Below are 23818 nucleotides of genomic sequence, written 5' to 3' on the forward strand. Positions count from 1 at the left end.
GTGGTGTTTCTTGTAAAACTCTTAGCCCTCGTGTGGTTGGATAACCACCTCTGTTTAGGTCTTGTTCGGATGTTGCATTTTGTTGAAGCCATGTCTGCAATGATGGTTGGGTTGCCTGCTGGTTCTGATAGTTGAAAGTCTACGACTGGTTAGAATGTGATGTTGCGTCGTACTCTTTTGAATATGGATTTGTAGACTTCCTGGGGGTATAGGTGGAACTTGGTACTTCTTCGGGGGCATATGTTGATGTTTCTGGAATTGTTGGCTTATCTACCTCCTCTGGCAGAATTCGTTTGTATTCTCGCTCGTACCTGTCAACAAAAATAATATCCTTCCCCATAGCAATTTCATAAGAGAACAAGTAAAGTACCTTGTCATCGCTTAATTCATTTGGGTAGGGTTCTTTGCATCAAAAATAAGAGACTACTCCCTCACTCTCATGCTTGTAAATTCCCACATTCTCATTATAGGTAGAGACTCTGGTTTTTTTTTTATCATACATAAATGAGCTCCACGTCGATCAATTTTAGGAGGCGGCTCTTGAGTTTCTGAGACCATTTTTCCTTTTTCCACATTATCTCCATACCTATTATAATCCTCAGAGTTCCTAGCTATCAGACAGTGGTTCCCCCTTTCATCTCGGAATCTATCTCCATCATCATAGACTTGAATTATCTCCAGTCTCTAAGCAGGCCGTTCATCTATACAAATACACTTGCATCCCCGATAATCTGAATAAAATAGGGCTCCCCAAGGGTTTGTTCCTTCTAAGCCTAATTATAGTGAAATTGGCATGGGAGGTACTTCCTCCTAGCATTGGTCCTTCACCGAAGAAGCCTCCTAGCTGTTGACTACCCATCATGAAGGACTTGTCTGATGAAGTGTCAGTATCACTACCTTCCTCAGTAATTGGAGCTAATGGATCTAGCCTTGCCTGAGTTACACTCTCCTCAGTGGATACTAAGCTATCCTGATCACATGCCACTTTTTGGTCTCTTGGAATGTGTCTTCCTGATCTTAAATTCATCAAACTTTGCGATGCAATTTATCACAAATCCAACCACTCACGTGGCAAGGGATCAGTTTCTGCACAACTTCTTGCTTTGTTGCTGAATATACCTGTACACAAGCGTCTAATTTTGGCAATCAAATCAAAGAATTTAACCACTAGAGGTGGTTTAGTAATGATTGGTATAACTGGAGGGTTAATCCCAACCACTACTGTACTCTATACACTTCTGATGTTCTTGATTAGGTCCACTAATCTTGAACTGTACACCACCTACGTGTTTGTCAGTCTAGAGGTAACATCTTAATTCTCGTCTTTGCTCCGTAAATAGGTCAAACAAAGTCCAATTTCACTTCTGAAAGAACTTTTGAAACCCTTAAGTCAACTAGAACATCCTTGTATGTCCACAGTTTAATATTGTCCTAAAAATGACCCTGTAGACATCCTACGCGTAGGATGTCTTTTTGCTCTGTTTCAGATAAAATTTACATTGTAGCTTTCCCTTGATGTGATGAGCTCACAGTTGTTCTCACTTTTTGGTTTGGACACCTATAAGCTGGTCAACTGATCAGAAATCTGTTCCAGAAGCCTAATGTCCGTTCTGATGAATTCACCAGTCAAATCAACTCCAAATTGGACCAAACTTGACTAGGAGGTTTGTATAAGGCTATATGAGAGCCTGGTATGTCTCAAATATAATTTTGGCCTTTTAATCATGTATTAGAAATCCTACACGTAGGATGTCTTTTGCATAAGATTTTAACACAACTTGGCCCACAGCTTTTCCTTGATGTGCTGATCACCTTGGTGTGTTTAGATTTGTGTTTGAATGTCAAAAGACTCCAAACTTAGCTATTCTGGTCTTTTTTTGTCAAAAAGCTAAAGTCTGCTTAAACCCCAATTTTCTCACCCAATTGAGATCAAACCTTTCACATGCACTCAATAAATCATGTAGATCATGCACATGAAGACATCCTATGGTTTTGGTCTCAAAATTATGCCTTGGTACAATTTGGGTAGGATGTCTCGCAATTCCTATCTTTTGGCTACAATCTGTCAAGATATGGTCAATCTTCCACTTTCCAGGTGAAAATAGGGTAAAACCTAGCTTCTAAACACTCTAGTCAACTCAGATTCTCAAAATTCTTGCCAGATCGCCTTGTAGACATCCTATGCGTAGGATGTCTACTGTCTTAGAATCTAATTTTTTTCTACGAGTGGACTTCCCTATGCTCTGTAGACCTCTCAACAATAATCACAGAAACTTTAGGCCTTCAATTCAACTTCTAAACACAATTTACAATCTTTTATATTTCTTCGATGAGCCTAACAGCAAATATAAAATGCATGAGGTGCTCCAGATCATAAATCATGATGTCCTACTTACCCTACTCCTACTCATCATGTGAGATGGTGATTTTGGTGCCTCGGTTGCTTCTTGGCCTTGCACGGACTCTCAAGCTATCTTCTCACCGCATCTACCACTCCAACTCCTACTCTCCACACCAAAACCTAACTCCTATCTAACACTACCTAAGACGGACGATCCAGGCCAGCCATACGCTCCCTAGACTCCTCCTAAGACCTAGAGAGTCCACCACCCTTTGATCCTATTTAAATGTAAAATAAGACTCTAGCAAGCCAGAGAATCCCTATCCTCAAGGACTAGCCTTGGTCACCTACCTAGGGTTTTCGTCCCCGGCAGCGGCGCCAATGTTGGCGGATACGCTGTGATGGACGTCAGCACAGCGAGAACTCACCTAACAAGAATTGTCAGCTAAGGACAAAGCTCGACCCATAGGCGTGTGGAAGCAAGCATAGGGTGTCAACCTACACTCGACCAGCTATTGACTACTTCCTACAGAGGTCTCTACCCAATGTCTAAGTTACAGCCTACTCTTGTGCAGAGGAGGAGATTTCCTACAACACTTCTATGAGCCAAATACCCATTAGAAGTTCTTGAAACGCTACAAAACTTGAGGGATATCCTATTAACACCAATAGGCCACTCTCCCTAAGGTCCTTGACCCAAAACCCTACCCATAAACACCTAGTGCAGAATCATGTAGGATGTTTTGACAGGTTTTTGCAGGTCAACGTTTCTGAAAACTAAGGTGCCTAATGTGTAGCTCTGCTCAATACGAATGCGTGGATGTGCTGAAATGCGAAAACAGACACCGTTTGCTTACCGAATCCCTAGAAATAGCTCGCAGGTCAATCTCGCGAAGCTGGGTCGTACACGTGCAATGTGGGTATTGGCGCGTAGCTCTCTCCGGGGGCAACACGCTGCACTTCTCCGTACTCGATTCTGACCACCAGTGTGCATGTAGCGTCAATATAAGCTCTTACTCTCTCTCGTACACAGAATACACTTCTCACAGACACTTCATAGAATGAACAAAAAGGGTTTTCTTAATCAGGGAATGACTATATAGGATTTCCTTCTTTTATCATTTCGTCAGTCTTCAGTTGAGTGTGGCCGCCAGTCTTCAGCTAGCAACGAGGATATGTGCTCTCATATTACTATGCATTGTGCGTGAGTGTTGGACTCTACGACACTCCACCAATTGTAAGTTAATAGACTTTGACTCTTATGCTCATCTCATCTAGCATGAGAGACATGACTTAGATATGCTCAACTCTTCCAGCTTGAGTGTAAGCCTAATAACTACGACTCTTAGCACAGAGTTATTACGACTTGAAGCTTTGGGACTAATGCTTTGCTCATTTTATGGCTCAGCAGCCCCACTTTGACTATACCAAGGAGTGTTTTTTGCACCCTGACGGCTTGACTTTTTACATTCTGGTGCTTACTACAAACATTTCTTCAAGTAAAAGTAAGCTTGAATCCTCAGAAAGAGGATTAGTGAAGGACCAAGTTGGCATTGAAGGTTTCTTTTGCCATACTTGTTTTATCTTCTTTGACTCTGCATTCTTGTTGGTTGGGTTGTCCTTCTTTGACAGTGAAGACTCTATTATTAGTTTGATTCTCCAATTGGGCCTGTTTTGATAGGATTCATTGATGTTGTTGTAGGCCTCTATTCAGTGTCGGCATTTGGCTTTTGAGTTGGTTCATTGGAAGACTTAGGAATACAAATCTTTTAAGGACCTTTGTAACTCCTTTGCTGACTTTGCTTCGCTCTAGGTCTTGTTGAGTTCTTGAGGTCTTCATGCTAGGTTGGTGTAGTTGAAATTAGCTTGCGATTGACTGGTAGCCAAATCATTGTATAGCCTTTGTAGAATCCTTGTCCTAGAGGAAGATTCTTTGAGATCCATCTTTTTTTTGTATCCTCTTGAGAGTTGTGGTTGACTTTAGCATCTTTTGATGTTGTTCTGTTGTATACCTGCTTCTTAGGTATCCTAGGATACTGTCGAGGTTGATATCTTTTGGGCCTTCTTTCTTGGGAGGGACTTGACATTACTTCATACCTTCTAACCTGCAGTTCTGGCACCCATATATGTCTGCTACCTCCATAGTAATCGTGTTCCTTTAAGCTCCACTGTGATGTTATCCATCCCATGTGCTTTTATTTTTCTTAATTTTTTATGAAATTTTGAATTTTCTAATATTTTTGTATTTTTTGGGAAGGTTTTGATTTTTGTATAATTTTTTCATGAATTTTAAAATTTTTATGAAATTTTTTATGGGTTTATTTATTTTTTTGTAATTTTTTAATCCGTTTTTTATTTTCTTATTGGATTTTTTGTGAGCTTTTTATTTAAAAATTTTTATAAATTTTTTATGTGTTTTTCTATTTTTCTAGAATTTTTTAAACTCTTTTTTGACTTTTTATGAGTTTTTGTTTTTGTGAATTTAATACTTTTTATTTTAAAATTCTAGATTTTTTGTTAAAAAATTATTGATTTTTTATTTTTTTAATTCTTTTTTATGTTTTTTAATTTTTATTTTTTCACATAAAATAAAAATAAATTTAAGAAAAAAAACCTTAGCTTACCTGGCTTATCTGTGTGTTGCAGGCATGGCGTTGACTCGCGAGTCTTATAGCAGTTGATAGCGCGCCTTTCGGGATGAAAGAGAGCAGCGTTGACAGCGTGCGTGTGGGATGGAGTGGTCGGGCGCAGAGTACGTGTGATGGCAGTACCTGTAGAGTAGAGAGAGAGAGAGAGAGAGAGAGAGAGAGAGAGAGAGAGAGAGAGAGAGAGAGAGAGAGAGAGAGAGATGCGCCGGCTAGGCGGTGCAAGCAGGGCACGAGGGGAGAGAGAGTGAGAGGACGTGTGTGTGTGTGTGTGTGTGTGTGTGTGTGTGTGAGAGAGAGAGAGAGAGTGCGTACGCACGCATGAGTTGTACGACAGTGTGAGTGTGCGCGTGCGAGATCTACAGGCAGTGGGAGTGGGCTCAGTTTGAAGGCGCTTGAGATAGAGAGAGCGATAGAGACGGCGCTTGACAGCAGGCGTGATAGATGGGTTTTGGCGCCCAGTGAAAGTGACGAGAGAGGGAGTGAGCGAGAGGGACGGTGTGCACGAGAGTAGGGGGAGGGAGGGTGTGTGTGGAAAATGACAAAAGAGAGAGAGAGAGAGAGAGAGAGAGAGAGAGAGAGAGAGAGAGAGAGAGGGTTAGGTGCATGCTGGAGAGAGAGAGTGAGAGGGGGATTTAGTTAATAATTGCACTTTTAGTGAGAGAGTGAGGGTGGAAAGAGAGAGAAATTTAGAGAGAGAGTGAGGGTGTGGGGTGGGTTCACACGGAGAGGGAAGAAGAAGAAGAGAATCTTATTGTCGGCAAAAATGATCACAAGAGATCGTAAAGATCTGGTCGACGAAGATTTTTTATGCCCCGCAAGGAACGGCGTCGAGCTCGAACCGGGATTTTATTAATTTTTTTATTTTTAAACGTCCACAAATGCCAAAAATCCATAAAATCGTCAGAAAATCCCAAAAATTACCAGAAAAGTCCAAAAAATTCTTGGAAAATTCTAGGATTCTTAAAAAATCATCTACAATCACAATTGAACACTTTCGACACGCAAAAGCACACCAAAAATAGCAGTTTTTACCGAAAACACCAAATTTGACAAAAACGCCAATCGGTCCCTGAAAATAGCAAAAGCTCAAAACTTGGCAAACAAAAGCTCAAATGAGCTCAAAATCAAGCCTAAACATGCACACAAAGTAGCTCGTAAAGATCACCCAATATCAAATTTTATGAAATTAAGCAAAAATTAGCAAAAAATTATCCAAAAAATATCCAAAATTTTTCTAAAAATTCTCCACACATAGAGGATTAGTGCAGCGCAATAAAATCACAAAAACTCATCAATTCCATTGCCAAACAATTTCATCAATAAAATCAAGATTAAGCAATTAAACCGGCAAAATTAGCGACAAAATTAGGTCAAAATTCGACGCAATTGAAATGTGTAAATCCTTGTTTTGATCTCAAAAACTCCGCAATTAACCATTACACACATCAAATATGCAATAAAAACATTGAATTAATCATGCAAATTAAACACTTTTTAGGCGCACACACACACACACACTAATAAAATTGGTAGTTATTAACCAATCTTTAGGTGCGCACACAAAAGGGTTAATTTTGTCAAAATTGCAATGTGATTTCACGAATCATTAGTTGGGCACGATCACAACACAAATCAATCATCACTATTGAAAAATCATTAAGCACACATTGATTGTTAGGTGCACAAACAAGGGCAAAATAGTGCACACACACCTAAAATTAGGCACACACTCAATTAGAATGCACACACACTTGATTTTTGTGCACTTACACTTGCAATTGACCATTTAAGCATGCAATTAGATCAATTAGGCACACAATAAACGACCCACATTCACCAATTAGCAATTGAACTTGTCAAATTCATACGCCACCAAATCTTAAAAATTTCCGCATTACGACGGCATGAAAACGAACAATCCAAAACATCTCAATTCAACATAGCATCAACATTGCATTGCAAAAACATGGCATCAACATTATATTGCATCATGGTGGAGTCTCTACACAATTCTACACATCTTTAGATTCTAGGGAGGTTGAGAGTACCACCTTGATTACCTTTCCATTGAAGATCGATTGAACGGTTGAAAGATCCAATCCTTTGTAGAAAATTAGTGTGTAAGTTAGCAAAATTAGTGAAATTAGCAAGGGGTTAGTGTGAAATTAGAGTGTGTAAACACACAATTAGCAAGATACGGTGACAAATTAGTGAATAATGAACACATTGCTTCATGCACACAAATCCAAAATCCACAAAAACATAAACACACAAGTGAAATTAGTGAGAAAACACATCCGATTATGCCACAATTACACTAGCGTAGGCCATCGTCCCCGGCAACGGTGCCAAATATTGGGTGTTCCATCGTTGCATTAGCTCCAATGACCAACAAAACTATCAATCCGGAGGAATGAGCTACCCGGCTAGGGCATGGAAACACTCACACGATTAGTGAGCTAATCATGGCAACACGAATGGTGACTCTATGAGGTGAGCTTCTCAGCCTATGGAGGAGCTAAGCCACAATGATGGGCAATCTCCACATCCACTTCTCTTCACCTCTAATCAACCCAATCACACACACTCCACGATTTCAAAACGTATACAACACTAATTCTATCATGCAACACACTAATCGCAAGCACACACACATAGATCTATCGAGCACCACACTCCAATGAAACCTACATGCACACACAAGCAATCACACAAGATTAGAGAGAGATTAACCACCAATTAGTTAAGATCTAGTTAATCTAAGCATCATCGGCGATCGTAAGAAGCATGAGAGAGACATAGTGAAAGAGAATGAATCATTGATTAGCGTTAATCAAATCTTATGAGCAAGGAGAAGCTCAAGGAATCCATAGCCACACACCTCAAAAGCTGTCACCAAAGAGTGCTCTTACCAAATGAGCTTGAGAACCCTAATTTCTTTTACACACTGCCTTATATACCTAGGGTAAAAATATGCAATGTCCGGGTGCCCAAGGTCTTTAGGACTCCACCACTTACTAAATCTGCTACCTAGGCATACTAGCTGACCTGTTCTTTACAGGTTGGAACTCCCATTGAGCCCGTCACACATTAAATTATCACAATGGCTTGAAATAAATTGGGAATTTACAATACATGACCATTTTAGGATAATGTGGAAAATGTGTAACTCCAATCTTTACTGCTTGTTTGTATTCATCCTTGATATGCATTCATACGTCTTCGGTCTTTAGCAGCTTCTATTAATTGACGTTGACTCAGTTAACACCTCTTTAGGCATGGTTCATGCTTGTTGACTGCTCAAAAACATGCAGACCCACCATCCTCCATGACTGCAGTGTTCGAGAACTTGAGCGGGTTAAAAATCCATATGGGCGGTTGAAGAGAGGAGGAGGAGGAGTGAATTTTCTTGAAAAATTAAGAAAATATAGAGTTAAATTGAAAAAATACCAATTATTATGCAAAATTTCCTCTTTCAATCTATCCTAAAGGGAATTTTTTAAGTCCATGGAATCGAGTGTTTTGGAACATTGTATGATTGTGTAGCCATGAGATGTAACCTGAAGGCAAACACCCACTGGACATCGAGACATGTGTCAGCTTTTGCACTATGAAGTTTTTTGTAAATCATTTCCGCCTTTTGGGCAATCCGAATGAGACCTTATACTTCATATTTTTTATTTGTTCCAAGTATTTTTAAAGCCAAGTCATGTGTGCCACATCTGCCTCACCATCACATGGCTACCCTCAAGGAAAGCAATTTTATTGAGGGATTCGCTCATTTTTTTCTTCGCTCAAAAAGAATTGCGTGCCGTTTTGTAAGACTCCTCCTTAAAACCCGTAGCTAGCTAGTCATTGGGTTAATTGAGGCAAAAATAAAGAAAAATAAAAAAATATTACCCATTTGTGTGTAAATATTTCATTGTATGGAGGGCCTAAATATTATGGTGGCTCATTTAGCTACCTTGTCAATTTCTCGATTTATCCTATGATGAATCTAGCTAAAAACATGTGAATCTTTTAAAGTTTGGCCATCACTTATGAGCCACAAAAAAAACCCCAAATTTTTATGAACCTTTTTTATCACACACATAAGGAGATAACAAGATGACGTTCTTTAGCTATTAATTCAAGACAATAATGAATGGGTTATGCTAATTAGAGCAGCCAAGTAAGCTTAGAAGGTCATATGAAGAGAGAGAGAGAGTTTAAATTTCCCTCATATTGAACCATATTTAAATTAAGACTTATAGATATATATTCATTAGGAAGAGAATGGGGTCTACGAGGGCCTCTTTATTTGGAAATTTAAAGAAGTCAAACCTTTAGTATTAAGAAAGTAATCGAAGGACAACTTTTGAGTTCAAACAGCAGAATGGCTAGTTTATTTAAATTCAAATTTTCCCCCAAAATGGAATATAAAATCTAGCGGGTAAAACCATATCATGTAGCATATCTATGGAAAGATCTGGACGTGTAGACTATAGATCTATGATCTCTACTCAAATTGGAGATCATAGATGGGAGTTTGGAAGGCCGAAAATCATAAGATTGTCTACCTCCTTTTTTTGTTGGAAGGGAATTTTTTTTAAAAATAAATTTAAGTGCGTTACACAATAGAAAGTAAACTACACATAATTAAATCAAAAACCCACAAAAAATGAGGAAATATGGACCTAAGAATTGGTGGAAGTGAGCACCGTTACGTTTCTTTAACCCTTGCGTACTTTAACCCTTGCCGACTAGACTGACTGCACTAATTCACCATTTGCACGTCCATGTGTGTGTCTGTGTGTGTGTGTGTGTGTGTGAATGTGTATGGGGTGTAGGTTTTGTACAGAAGAATCTTGTGTTTGTTGGACAGCCCTACAGAGAAAGCGTAGGTAGACGACCCCATCTCGCTCTTGGATTTGTGTGTGTGTGTGTGTGTGTGTGTGTGTGTCAGGCCAATGGTAGGACCGGGTAGTAGGCCAAGGGCCAGGGACTGAATGGCTTAGTATGGCTAGGAGCCGAGGGCCAGGCATGCGTTAAGGGGACCTACTTGCAAGGGCCAAGGGCTATAAGTAGGGAGGTTGGGAGGAGAACCACATGCCAGTATACCCTTTGGCCTTTCACTGGTATCAGAGCGCAGGGGAGCTGTGAGCTATGGAGGAGGGGGAAAGCCGGCATGGATCTGCTTCTCTCTCTCTCTCTCTCTCTCTCTCTCTCTCTCTCTCTCTCTCTCTCTCTCTCTCTCTCTCTCTCTCCCCCCCTGTATTTATCTCTCTCTCTCTCTTAGCTTAGCTGCTTATGGATGGGAGGGCAAGCTGCGTGCTGATTTTTGCATGGAGCATGCAATACCATGCAATGCATAAAGGTCGAGGAGAGGAGCGACCATGTGCAGGTGCTCTTGGAGCGGAGAAGGTCAAAACAAGGGACGGTGTTGAGAGCCTCTTGAGGCGAGGGAAGCGGAGTTACCGACCAACGTGAAATGCCACAGGGGTTAGCATGATGGATGCGCAAGGCTGTGAGCAACAAAATTTGTCATATGCACTCACGCTGGGGAGCAATCTGCTGAGCACGATGTGTGTTTCCTACTTGCTCGGCTGCCTGCAACGCCATCTCCACTTGCTTTGAGGATGGATTTTCAAACCAAGGCGCCCAAAGGCTCATGGCCTTAGGGCAACAAAGAAACAAAGAAGGGTCCTCTCTCCTTAGGGCCAGTGCCCACCCGCGGTAACCCTCCGCTCTCCTTGATGGTGAACAAACGGTGATAACTTGGTCAACAAGGACCTGAGAATTTTGTCGGTATGCCCTCAATTTTTGGCAAAATTTCCAATTGCAAAATTGTGATGGATTGCAGACAATTACAGTGGCATGGACCGACTCTCAATAATTGAAGTTGGAAAACTATGCGGACTGCAACAATCGGGTGGACTCTGGCTTGTAGGGAAATGATGCAAGGCATGCTGAATTTTTATATATACACCAAAGAAAACGTCCGCAAGTACATTGTAGCAAGGCTACATCACCAAAGGATATGTGTTGGAGTCATTCCGTCATGGTCTTGAGTCCCACCATAATTACAAGGTGTATTGCACCGACGGCCAAAGTAAAAGCTTCAATGAGTTCAAGCTAGCAGTACGAAGACGATTCAAGTCGGCCATTTTGGAAGCTTTGATAGAAAACTAGAGAGGCAACCTTCTACGCTTCCAAAAGTGGAACTTTCTCTGACGTACTTTTTTTTTGTTTCAAACATAGTACATCTTATGATATAATCGGATCGGGCAAGGCTTTGGATATCAAGAAGTAGAACCTCTCTTGAAAAACTATAGATGTCTTATTACCACGGCAAGGCTAGTGGACAGGAGTACGTAACACAGATTTGTATGATGCCGTGAATTTCTATGCTTGTGCAATTTCAACACTCAAGACACAAGCAAGGTTTGTGAGCATTACCACACACATGATTTTTTATTTTTGTTTTTGCCCACACGGTACGCAACACCCACTCATAGTCAAGCACGGCTTGAGTGAGAACTGATCTTATTTACAAGTGTGGCTTCTTCCCACGCCCGTCAAGGGTCAAACAAGGTTGTGCTTCAGAATCTCATGGAGATCGACACGACCTGCTTCTAGCCTTGCTGAAGAGGGCACATGTACTCGGCAAGGCTGATCATTAACTAAAATTCCGAGAAGAGCATGGCTCCATCTACCACATCATCAGCAATACAATATGCAAGCCAAGCAGGTATGAGGTAGATCACTAGCAAGTATTTTTTAATATACATTGTTTCATTCACGATAAGGTCAATTATCTGTGAATTATCGACACGGTCGACTTTCTTTTGCTATGACACCTGTTTGTTAGCATAATTATCTTTGACTATGACCTCCCAGGAACTCCATAAGTTGTTAAGGGAAGCAAGGTCTCCAATTCTGCATCTTGCATTGGCATTTTCTTGACTGGCTTATGCTATGAGCATAGAAACTTGGAGGAATGTGTCAGTTTTTCAGTGTGTTATTTCATTACATGGAAAGAGGGTGTATAATGATATACACGACAACTCTCTGTTGTGCAATAGCTATGGCTATGAGCCATCTTCCAGTGAGTTTTTCCTTCAAAATTTCAAGACAACTGGTTACAATAGGATGACCAGGTCAGACAATTTTAAGTTTTACTTGTTTTTCCATGTTTTCACATTTATTTTGGAAAATATTGTATGTTGTGCAAAGCAAAGTGCTTTGATAGTTTCACGTGAAGCAAGGCTTCTAACGTGTACACCGATACAACCCATTGACTTCACATCAAGGGCATTGGTATATACATTTGTGAAATTGGTAAAATACGAATATCTGATCCCATTTTAAGTGTGGAAACATCAAGTTAGGATGTCTCCCTAGCAGTACAGGCTACTTTGCAAGGCACTTTTTTTTGTCTCTCACGTTTGAGTCCATCTCTCTTGGCAAGGGCTTACAACTTTGCATGCAAGGCATCCTCAAGAATTACGCTTCCGCTATCACACTAGCAACTCTGTCAAGGACAAGATAAGTGATGAATTGTTTAACATGATTTCTGGTTGCTGTCAACACACAACAACACTAAATGGAACCTAAATCTAGGACTTATTTCACAGGCAAAGTGCCCTATTTAAGTCACCCTCATATAGTCACGACCCCTACAAGATCGATGGGTCAAGATATGACTCGTGTTCTCTGTTACCTCTCTTGATGAGAGTGTCATACATTATGATTTTTGCATACTATAAGATAAGCTGCAAGCCAGGCATAAGATGCATAAGAGCACGCAGATTGGGTACACGCTCTAGCAACTTAAGGAAATTTCCTCAACCCAGCATGCTCTCTTTCTTCTTTCTCTTGAAGAATAATGAAAACTTTTTAAGAAGCTTTTGATACATGTTTTGCTCGTGAGTCAGCTAAGCCAAGGTGCTCTACCTCACCTAGCAAGTGGCCAAGATGTCACCCATATTAGCCTTCATCAGATCACCGATTGAACATTAATTTGTTATTGGCATAAGGGCTATGATCCACAAAGGCTATGAGCTATTGCTAGACCCAACTGGTAGCTTTCCTTGGGTGATTGTTCTCCAGCTTGAACAGATCTACCTAGTGAACTCCCCATTGATAATAATGGCCCAGCAAGAGCTTGCCATTACATATGTTTTTGAGTATTTTGTAAGCACTACATGTTTTGGTGCGAAGATTGAGTTGAGTTTTTTATGAACTTACACTCATATAGGCTGATCTATAACACAACGTATAGATGCAGCAAGCATTTCAAACAGCATGGCTATCCATAAAAGCTCAAAGTCTACTGGCATGGATCTCCTATTTTCTTTATAGCACTAGGCGTGCATATAGGAGAAAAGTTTTGTGGTATGACCATATATGTGATTACTAAATCACACGCTATGTGTTGCTGGTCATTTTTAGACACCTTCACACTTTGTCTTTTAAGAACAGTTATCTGTCAAGGGATAGTCCAAAGGTTCTTTTCACCCTTTCACCGAGGGGTTTGGTTTGGCAAGATATACCCAGGGGTTTGGATTGCCAAAGCAACACCCAAGGTCACAAGTTCACTTTATTTTTCTTCACTAATCTCTAATGTTAGTTGCAGAAATTTTGATATGGTACACTTACAGGTTGAGGGTTGTACTTGAATTTTGGGTAAGTATTAGGTTCTTTTTACTTCCTCGTAAGTACATGTTTTTTTTGGATTTATTTTCTTTTCCAATTAATCTTGTTTCCTTTATGTAACCAGGATGTTTGAGCTAGAAGGCTTTCATCCATCTTGCTCTTTAGCCAAGTGATAAGGTCATGGAGGAGCACAGCATTTTGAGAAAATATTGTTATTTTCTCTCTTCTCTGTTCCTCAAGATACCGTAATGGGTTTGAATCTTGTTGAAAAAATTACAGACCTACATGGTATGGTTCTGTTTGGCACATGCTCTCACATGGGACACAACATAGTCTAGGAACTCAAGGAGTTCGATTTAGCCAGTGTGAGGCAAGGATAATGAGTGTCCCTCTCACTCACATGGCCGAGTGTTTGCAGCTACCTCCACACACAAGTACATCTCGTGCTTGATGGATGTCACTTTCTCTGATGTCCTTCTTAGAGACATATTCCATATGTGGATAATATGAGTCTATGGGATTGACACTGGCGCCTATTTCCTAATGGTGTGTCGTGACAAAGTCCCTACGTGCTGGTCGCATCCGTTTATTAGACTATTGGGATCACACTGTATCAAGAACAATTTCAGTGGCCAAAAATTGTTGGATACTAAGTACAGACTTGTTCCAATTACAAGTACTGTGAAACCACCTTAACGGAGGGTCATTTCTACATGTAGCCATGTATGTTACGTTCATGAAAATGTCTCATGGTTGGTACCTAGGTGTGACTGAACTTTCACATTCTATTATGGTCCAACTCTTTTTTCAAGTCTTTCACGTACATTCCGTGGAAAGTCTCATTATGGAATTGCGGTTTGGATAAGTTTGTGTTAAATGCATGCACACTAGCTGTTATGGGCCCTAGTGTTTAACACTGGTTTATTTGGAGCGACATGCAAATTCATGGACTTTATTCTTTTTGCACCTTTTTGCACTGTACGTACAATCTCTACTGCAGATTTATTACAAATTTACACCCTGCCATACAAGTTGCTGGCTCAGGATGGGTGTCTGTGGTTGGATGGTCTAAAATCTATGAGCTTACTCTAGTCCAATCCACTTTCAACCTAGTTGGTTGTCTCCACTCCATATCACACATATGGCTGGATACTCAATGGTTGCATCATAGTTTATCGTCAGTCATGGAAGACTGTCTGTAAGTGGTTGGGGGAAAGCACCTCACTCTTATTGCTGCTATTCATCCCGTGTGGATGGCCAGCTTACAAGTATGCTTTTCTAAAAGATCTGCTAAGAGCATACGTTAGCACAACGCATTCTTAATGGGCGATTCTCTCTCTATTCTAGAATTTAATTAGGTTAGGTTTTCAACTTTGACCACCTGTTGTGGGGGAATTGGTTACGGTTTCAATAGTTTCATACGTCAAGGACTTAGTAGGTGTGCTGACAAAGTATGTTAGCATGTAACCTACATTAGGGGTGAACATGTAGTTGTATGTGTTCCAAAATGTTTAGAAGTCTGACATGAGGACTCTCCCTATTATATCCCTTCGTAGCTATGAGCTTTTCAAGATACTCACGCGAGTTAGAAATCTGGCTCACAACTTCATGGAAAGTTACGCCAAGGTTTTCTTGCATTATTCCAGTATCTTCAAAAAGTTTGAAACCTAGGTTTGTATTAAGACACCTCTTAGTTGTAATAACTCATTTAGCATTCTCAAGTGAGTTCTACATGGAGTCTTCGCGCTATGTTGGTTATGAGTCAGTTAACCAAAACGGTTGCAAAAGGACAACAATGTTGAAAATCAAGATGTTGCTCTTGGTTTCATTGAGCCTCCTACTGAACTGGGTTCCTCTCAAATGAACTAGGAAAACATTAGTGTTCTTATGAAGATACCATCAATTATGTTTTTGAGGACAAAAATGCTTCTCCAAGGGGGGAGTAATGGCAAGCCAATGGTAGGACCGGGCAGTAGGCCAAGGGCCAGGGAATCAATGGCTCAGTACAGCTAGGAGCCGAGGGCCAGGCATGCGTTAAGGGGGCCTACTTGCAAGGGCCAAGGGCTATAAGTAGGGAGGTTGGGAGGAGAACCACATGCTATTCTACCATTTTGCCTTTCAGTGTGTGTGTGTGTGTGTGTGTGTGTGTGTGTGTGTGTGTGTGTGTGTGTGTGTGTGTGTGTGTGTGTGTGTGTGTGTGTGTGTGTGTGTGTGTGTGTGTGTGTGTGTGTTTTCTAGTAACAATATAGCATAAACACCAAAAAATCCTTTCAAATTATAAAAGACACTAGAAACTATGTCAATGAAAAGGTAGTAAAATTTCCATTCATAGTAGAGAACAGACTTTATACACAAGTACAAGAGAGTTAAGATCCTAGGATATAAAAATCCTCCATCTTCAAGCCAAGGAACTTTGAAAACCATAGTTGAGAAGGTAACCCTCACCTGCACCCATGGAAACAACACAACATTTAGTTAGCATTGGCACCATAATGCAGGTGATGCATGGGTATCCCACATGTTATAGATGTCACCCAACTAGATTTCTTCAAAGATAAATAATAAGAAAGGTCAAGATAATCATATATTCAGAGATGAGATCATTTTCAAGGGGAAAAAACATATGAACTCCCTTGTGCTTTAGAAGCTCTCATGAGATAAGGCCGGAGATAAGTTTTATGAGGCATTTTAGCCTTAAAGTGGGCCATATATACATGTTTCTTGACTTCACAGAGTTTGGCATTAATGGCCGCTATTTTTTTGGGTCAGTGAGAGTGCTCATACGTGCATTCATTCTATACTTTGGAGTCGCCTGTAACATAAAAAGACATTTAGTAAGTAAGTCCTACACCCCCTTAGTTGGAGTCAAAAACCAAATCTAAGGTAATAAATATGAGTACTAATACCCTAAATCATAGTCCATATAGACGTGTTATTCCATATTTCCTCATTTGTTCCAAAATCCACAAACGTGTGCCACCAAGGTCCATAATAATGATGCAATAAGAAACCATTTACGGCCACAAGAATAGCCCTTATACAACCATATCAACCATATACCACAACCCATCATATCCATATTTAGAACCTTAAACAGCCACCTTCAATCATAACCATGTTCCCAACCAACCATACTCCGCCAATATGAGCAATCCTGCAAAATTTTAAATATACAACACTAAAATGGCAAGAGAGGTAAGCTTGATAACCAACCAAAAGGCTCAACAACAAAAGTACATTGCCACAGCAGCCTTACCCAAAATTACAGGCCGTTGTCTAACACCCCCAAGTATAGATGTCCCACCATATAGGTTCATTCACCAGGTATTTTAATAAGAGCACCAATCATTGCCTCCCCTTTTTTAAAAAAACAATATACCACAATTACCCCAACAACTATCCAGTAAATGAAAGAGAATACCACCTTCCAATGCTTATTCACATGCCTATGACAAAGCTTAGGTATGCACTGTCAGATACCCCTTACAAGCTAGAGGGAATTACAAACCAAAGTCACAAACCCCAAAAGGGTACTCATACACCTGCTAAAAAAGCAATACCTAACTCGCATTGTGAAAAAGAAAAATCCAGTGCCGTAGATACAAACACTACATCCTAAATTGCCATTCATATATACTCGTATATGAATGACAATTTTTTTTCTAACAACAAGTGAATCACAACCCATCACATAGTTCAAATAGTAGTCCATATCAATGCCATAAGTCACCTGAGATTGAGTCGGAGCAGCCAACTCCACAATAGCCTGCTTATCCTTGTCTTTTGCCATATAGTCGACTACTTAACACTACACCCATGTAAGTAAAAACCCTCACAATCCCCATGTACACAAGAACACACACACTCTTCAGATACACACATTACCAATTCTAAGTGAGAATGGAAGCTCACCTTTATAGGGTTGGGAGCTAGTGGCCATATTCCCTTACTGCAGTGTGGCAGGCCCTTCTTCAAGAGGAAGATGATACTGCAGTGCCGCCCTATACATAGGCCTCATTCATTCATAGCAGTACGGTGGGCCCGGCTTCAATTGGGTAGAAGATACAGCTCGCCATCTTGTACAGAGGGGGGGGGGGGGGGGGGGAGAGAGAGAGAGAGAGATAGAGAGAGGGGAAGAGTAAAGAGGGTGAGAAAGAGGTCCTTAAGATAGTGTAGTAGCACAGACCCGCCAGGGGGTGACAGTGATATTACACAGATGAATACAATTAAGTTAGAACCAAGCAGCCCCCCCTCCTTATAACCCTAGTTATCTACTAAGGTTTAGGTGCCATTTAAGGTACCTCCTACTAACAAAGTCTCCTACTGAATTTAATTCAGTTATTCACCCAAGGTTTCCCAAGCCAATTAGTCCCCAATTAATAATGCCACGGAGATATCAACACTCTATTCCTTACAATGTGTGTGTGTGTGTGTGTGTGTGTGTGTGTGTGTGTGTGTGTGTGTGTGTGTGTGTGTGTGTGTGTGTGTGTGTGTGTGTGTGTGTGTGTGTGTGTGTTTTTGAGAGAGAGAGAGAGAGAGAGAGAGAAGTACTCTACATGAATTTGCAATTTGTATAAAATTTATTGCATAGCACTTGCTATTCAGTTGTAGGGAGAAATTGGCATTTGTAGGTTGGTAGGCTAAGATTTTGCACCACTACCCGTAGTAAATGGCAGGGAGGAAGGTGGTATGTGGTAAGGTCTCTATGTATGTAATAAGGGAAATTTGTAATAAAATGTGATCATTTTGGCGCCCTTAGATTATGTTTGGTATTGAACATGTGGTTTAGTTAAATGAATTCTTGAGTAGGGCTAAACACGTGTTATAGTTCAACATGTGGTTTAGTTAAATGAATTTTTGCATGGGGTATTGTGAATAGAAAGCCAAAAGAAAAAATAGCCTTGCTTGTATTTCATAATTGGCATAAAATAGATGTAAAAGCCTTATCTGCAAATTTGTTGCTAAAAAGAACTCTTGTGTACCAATTATGTGGAGAAAAACTTATTTTTTACCCAGCAAATTGATTACACGATATAGTCAAGTACACGTTATTTAGCAAGATGAAACCATCAGATGTCTTGATAATCAACAATAAACTGAGTTATCCTTTGACCAATGGGGAGATTGGAAACATGGGAGTTGTATGGATTGTGTGGAAAACTATGACTGAAACTATAGATCATGTGTGGTATAAATGAATATTGATATTATGCATTGATTTAAGGACAATTTTCCTATAAATAGGGCTTGCATAGACCATAAGGGGAACAATAGAATTCTGGGTGTCAATAGACTAAGAATGGTTACATTGGTATCATTAAGAATAGTCCCCCATGGAGGTTTGGGTATCCCAAGCTATTCATTTGACCCATAAGCCAAACCTTTCACTATTGTGTTGCAACTTCCCCAAGTTCGCACATGCCTGTAGATTAGTACAAAATTGATTTGGTCACTAGATAGTTTACCATGTTAGCTAAAAAATTTAAACAAAACACGAAGGTCCACACATTCTTGTAGATTAGTACAAAATGGATCAGAAAAATAGCTAATGTACCATATTAGCTGATAAAATTTAAGTAAACACAAAGGTTTATAGTGGTTGCATGTGTGAGTGGTGTCCATTCCTATGAGAGGTAGTGTATCATAGTGTAGAGATCATCTTGTAATAATGACCAATGTGTGTATGTTTATGATTGAATACCGAGAAATAGTTTGATTTCACAAACTATTAAACCATACAATGGGACAACATACTAGATAGGACATACATACTTAAAGATAACTCAAATTGTACAAGACAATACTGCTAGAGGCATAGAAAAGCTTGTACATAATGAAAAGTTTCAAATTTACAATTGAATGAAATTATAATACGTAAGTATACACTTATCAAAGAGGAGTTTGCGAAGATGACATATTAATCATAAAGAGATATAATCGAGAAAGTGCATGAAATTGTAATAAGTGAGTATACAATTATCCTAGGAGAGTTTACAAGGACTAAAAAATAAAATCCAGTAACGGATGAAGATCTCCCGCTAACTATCAATGTAGTTCCTACTGTAATCCCAAGGAAGGAACCTCTTACCTACCACCATCCAAGAACACAAGCACGTCAGTACTGGCATTAATTGGGAAGACATGTGTCAATGATCCCTTCCTCTTGTTATCGGTGTCAAAAATTTTAGTTAAACTAACAACTAAGTTGAGATGAAAGTACTAAATGTATAGTGAGAGAGATATTGTTGGAGGTTCGAAATGCTCGAAAAAGTAATTTGTGACCTTCATTTGAGTGAATTTTCACTTATGCAAACAATGTGTCAGATATATCCCTATTTTCTATGCTCTCATTTATGTTTTGAAACCCATTTTTTTCAATTCACAGAAAAATTTTGCTACCATCTTGTTTGTCTGAGGCTAATATTTTTCAAAAACAAATGTCATAGCCATCTCCAATGAGACTTCACATGAGTTTTTATGGCTTAATAGAAAAAAAAATTCCTCGATTAAAGTTAAAGATAATCCACATGTAGAACTATTAACCTTTTGCGAGTCAAGTTTAGAATTGTTATGTTCAAAGAACCATGCAATAATATTAGCCAAGATTGAGGTAATGTCAGTAGTTTATTTTAATTTTACCTTCACCTCCACATAATTGGTGATTGATTATTTTTTTACGCATAAAAAATTTCAATAGAGGAAAAAATTTAACAAAAAATCAAAGGTCATAAATTGTGAGATTTCCTATAAGTCCTATGTCTCAATTACAATAAGCCACTTTTGGTAATCCGAACGAGTTTCTTTTAAACATGGACTCATAGAAACCACATTGATGTGTGTCTCAGTTTGAGTTAAATTGCGTTGCTTTTAGTCATGTTATATAGAGGTTTGTTTACAAACCATTTTGGCCATATTGAAATTAGTGACACTGTGCATCAATAAAACATTGCTTTGAAAAAGTTTGTTTGCAAGAAAATTTCAAAAATGAAATCAAAATTAGGCATATCTTGAGATTTTGAGATCCAAATCATAAACCACCAATTAGATCAGCTAGAGAAAATTGATGTTTAGCAACTGCGAAAATTGCAGATCCATCTGTGGTGGAACATGGATCATGATCCATGTCCCCTTGAGACATAACTGAGCTGAATAGAGACCAATTGACATGGATTGCAATTCATATACATCATCATGATTTTTGGGCTAAAATTTGAGCAATAGGTAGCTGAGACTATTTGAAACACTATTCCCAAAAGACATGTTTGCAAAAAGTTGGAAAAGTTGGTCAAAAGAGCCAAAATTAGAGGATAGTTAAAAACCACCAAGGTAGACCTAGGGTTTAACTTTCAATTGATCAAAACTCTTTGGCCATATCCAAAAAGATTTTTGGGATACCGTAGAAATACCTTCATCTATAAGTGATTCAAATTTGGGGTCAAAATCTCTACAAACATGGATCACACGCCATGTATTTTTCCCAAATTGTTAAGCCAAAACCTAGCCTCTTTGATCTACATGCTACTTCTAGCTTAATCCCAAAGTTTCATTTCATTTGGATATCAAAATCCAAGTCAAAATTTCAATCCAGAGGTCCAAACCAAAAAGTTTGATACCATAGCATCTAGTAATCATGCTAGTACTAATGATACCAAGAAAACTCAATTTGGCCTCCAAACATGGATCTCGATCCATGTACCTATAGTGACAGCTTGACCTAAAACTTTCCTAGATTGTAGTGCATATACAAGGAAACATATCCCAAATTCCAATTTTGGAAAACAAGTGAGAAAATTTGGGTCAAAAGGTATCAAAACAGAAGACAGAGTGAAAATTCCAAATTCAAAAAGATTTGAGATATAGCTTGTGGACATAAAATGTAACAAGCTACCCTGAGATCAAGTCCATGGTGGAACATGAATCGCGATCCATGTACTGCAATTTGAGAAATTGGTGAAAATTGGTATAAAGCCTATAAATGACCTTGTCTAGACACTGTCAAGATTTGAAGTCAAAATTTGATAGAGAAACATGGATCACAATCCATGTACCTCTTCAAAGTGGGGGTATTTGACTTCCTGAGCCTATAGATCTACTTGAGCACATTTGATATCTCAAGTTTGAGCTGAAAATACCTTATGGAGACCAAGATACAAGCAAAATTTCTTGTGTCCTAGTCTTGAGACTTTTTTGAGTGTTGCTTCAAGTGTTGTTCACCAAAATTGCTCTAACTTTTGATACACAACTCCAGATTGAGTAAGGTAAAGCCAAGACAAAAGTTCATGAGAAATAGAGCCAATTTTTTAGGTTTCCTAATTCCAAACTTTTATGGTACCTAGAACCAATTCTATAGTCCAAAGGGTCGCAAAGACTTGACTTTTGAGAGACTTGACTAGGGACAAAAAGGAAAAAATGCACTAAGCCAAGGTGGGCTTTTCAAAGACTATCTTGAGAGTATTGAGTGAGTCTTAACCATGAAAAGTCATCAACCACCAAGTTTTTCTACTCAACTCAAAGATATGAAAAACGCAAGAAAAGTTGCAACACCTTTGATAGTGGGATTGAGAAAAAACACAGATATGTATCAAACATAAAACACCACACCTCAAGGCATGACTCATGGATCTTTTTGAGGGAATTATACACCTCATTGGGAAACACATCATCCATTATACACCAGCCATCAAATTTGTGTGCCTAGAAATACGAGAGCCAAAATTGAGGAAGACCTAAAGGAGAAGCATCAATTGATCAACAAACTAAATGTGAGATTCATCAAAACCAAAAAATCCATGAGAGTTCTGATAGATTACACTAATGAGGTGTTATATAGACTCATAAATGAGGATCAACATAACTTTTACAAGTGTGTAGAATCCAATGCTATAGAGTTGACAGACCATAATAACCTTTATGCATTCACATATATAGATGCCCAAGGAGTGCAAGTTTTGATGGTAGATAAGTATGGAAGAGAGTACAAACTTGTTAATCCCATTGATCTAGAAAAATATACATACAAAGGAACTCCAATCTTTACCTATTTCAGCCAAGTGTGAGTGCACTAGTGATCTTTGAGACCAAAACACAAGGATTTGAACATAGATTTTCAAGAACGATGCTTGAGCATATATTAGAGAACAAAGAGAGATTGAGAAGGTGAGAGAAGCATTTCTTCATTTCAAAAAATACATAAAGAGATGTCTAGTATGAGAGTTACCAAGATGAGAGGTTATCAGTTATGATAATAACCATTGGCTACACCACCAGCTACTCAACAAGTAGAACCATGCTTGTGTGAAGCCAAAAACTTGATATTTGCTATGTACAGTCAATTAGAGCTGAATATCAAAAAAGCACTGAGGAATTTGCAAAAAGTTTTCCTACAAAGTTATAGACCACATCAAAACAAAGGGAAATAGAGGAAAAAAATTTCAAATTTTCAATCTACAAGGAGAAAATTGATCTATAAAACAATGTTACTACACGCACCCAACTTTTAGGGCACCTTCACCTACACACTATTGTCCACACACTCTTTTGAGCTTCCACAAGAGCATACATCACTCTAAATTGATCTCACAATCTCCCATTTAATTCTCACAAAGCTTCCATGATTTCTTGATCTCTCCACTTCCAAGAGCAAGTAATAAAGGGTGCACAAATGTGTGCGTGTATGGGAGAGAGAGAGAGAGAGAGAGAGAGAGTAGGATGTGGGTGGAGCTGAGAGAGATAATAGAATGTGGGTGGAGCTTTTCACCACAATGTGAGAGAGCCCCTTATTCTTCTATCTAGTAAACAATAAAGTGTATACAAGTGATGGGAGAGATCCCCTTATTCTTCTGTCTACTAAAGAATAAGGTGTGTACAAGTGATTAGTAGTCGGATGCCTCTAGCGTGTCTGATCGGGATAAAGACAGGGTAGGGTAAGAGGCACACTACCTTTATCCCAACACAAAATGGAGATCATGAATTGTATATCTGTCACCCACAAATTTGAACAACAAGACCAAGTATTACAAGTGCAAATTTATACAAAAGGACTTTTTAATCCATGGTACATAAACAACATCAGTAAGTGTGAAATATTTCCCATTTGTAGCAATTAGGACAATTTTTCCAACTCCCACAAGAGGCATTGTTGGCACAAGTGATCGTATCCCCATGAGGGACAACCTCAAGAGATGTGAATAAG

The sequence above is a fragment of the Adiantum capillus-veneris genome, chromosome 24 (assembly GCF_014529385.1).
Source record: "Adiantum capillus-veneris isolate H3 chromosome 24, ASM1452938v2, whole genome shotgun sequence".
NCBI lineage: Eukaryota > Viridiplantae > Streptophyta > Polypodiopsida > Polypodiales > Pteridaceae > Adiantum > Adiantum capillus-veneris.